Raw genomic sequence first — 1,890 nt, forward strand, 5'->3', positions numbered from 1 at the left:
CCTGATCATTTATGTATACATTTGTCTATATCTATCTCGATTCGTTTTGGCTGTTACAAACAACCGTTATGTGAACAAAATTAATATACCCTTGTGCACAAGTGCGCTCGGGTATAATGAGAGCTAACCCAGTACGTGACCACAAATTTTATTACTACGCTACAAATCTGATAGCCCCCAGTATGGTACATGTTTGGCTGTTAAAAAAAAAAATGCAGCCATGGTTTGTTAGTACACAATTGTACATACATACATACATATATTCATACATCTGTTATTATATAGCAAAATTTATTTATACTTAAAAACGTTTTGTAGCAAATGTTTGAACGCAAAAGTGTGTGAATCCTAGTGATAAGTAGCATACAAGCAAATCTATATAATGAATTAAATTGTCGCTTTGTCTATTCACAAATAAACCACTTTTACCCAATTTATTACACTGCATTAAAAACAGAATTTTATAAAAGATGTACATTAGGGTGACCCAAAATTTTGTTCCCCCAGAACTGACGAATATCAAAAATAATATGTGTATGTATTTACCGTGGGAAAAATTATTATTTTTTCGTAAAATTGCTATTTATTCGTTAAAAATAAATATTTTTTGACCGAATAATACTATTCCCCTTCAAAAGTCTTCAAAAAATAATACTATGATGCCTATTTAACTTAAAAATGTTACTAAGTGTGTTTTAATAAACGATAATCATATCTGTTATATACAAAAATTAGTTATTTTATGTTGTCATAACCACATCACGCTCAATGTTTTTTGTAGGTCTATGGTAAAAAATTTTGAAAAATTGGGTTGCCAGATATTTGGGAATTTAAAATTGTTTAAAGGCTCAATAAAATAATTAAGTTAGTTCATCAAGACGGAAAACGTTTAAAGATATTTAAAACTATTTTTGGTCTGGGTGCCACCTTTCTAAAAAAAGGAACAATGAACAGAAAAAATCGAGCACACTGCAAAAAAACCTCATCCAATGAGCTGTTCGTGCATGATGTGGTTATGAAAACATAAAGCAGCAAAAAAAAAAAATCAAACAAGTTTATTTTCCTATGTATTTTTGGGCCACCCGAATGTACATACATACATATGTGCATATGAAAGACAACGCAAAAGTAGAATGGCTCAGCGTAGAGCTAGAACTGCACTCGACGTTATCAATTCCACATGCACAAATATGTGTGTAGATATGTACTGTCAATTGGCCACCAACCGACCAGTAGAACAAATATACATATACATAAATACATACATCCCCGTAGTAAATGCGGCCGTCCGGGATAACTTCGGGATCCTTTTCAACGGAATTTTCGACTGATATCTCTCTTGATCGCTTTAAAAGGAATGAAGTGATACATTTTATACGAGCATATTTTTTAAAACAGGCATAAACGAACTCCATGCCTGCGCTAGGCATGGCTGCATTAAAGAGTTTAATGGTACCGTTTTAAACCCGAAATGGTATGACAGATACTAATGGCGTTTTGAGAATTAAAAATTGTCGCCAGCTGAGAATCGAACTTTTTGTTTTACTATGCGAATACTCTGTCCCTTATCGCAAAGTAGCAATTGAAATTTTTAAATGAATATTAAACGGGGACGGTAATCATTATGAGTAAAATAATTTAAATGAGCATTTAATACCTATTTTATGATTTTTATATTTTTCGGGCCACTTTCTATCACTGTAATCAAGGCGTACAATATTCCGAAAGAAGTTTCTTGCTAGTCCAACGCGACACATCTGGGAGAGAAACAAGTAAGAAAGTCTAAGTTCGGGCGGAGCCGAACATTAAATACCCGGCGCAAGTATTAAATATATGTTTTCCACCTTTCCGAAAGCTACCGCTACATGATAAGCCGGGGTGTATACATTT

General features: G+C 33.3%; 1 protein-coding gene across 1 annotated transcript in view; it reads right to left on the minus strand.

Moving 5' to 3' along the window:
* Positions 1-1,890, minus strand: part of LOC108366683 (ETS-like protein pointed) — a gene marked incomplete at its 3' end in the record, with an annotated part of 61,687 nt that overhangs the window by 46,923 nt on the left and 12,874 nt on the right. The gene's annotated exons all lie outside the window — the stretch shown is intronic.

Source organism: Rhagoletis zephyria, unplaced genomic scaffold (assembly GCF_001687245.7).
Source record: "Rhagoletis zephyria isolate East Lansing unplaced genomic scaffold, Rhagoletis_zephyria_1.1 Rzeph_scaffold_02376, whole genome shotgun sequence".
Lineage (NCBI taxonomy): Eukaryota > Metazoa > Arthropoda > Insecta > Diptera > Tephritidae > Rhagoletis > Rhagoletis zephyria.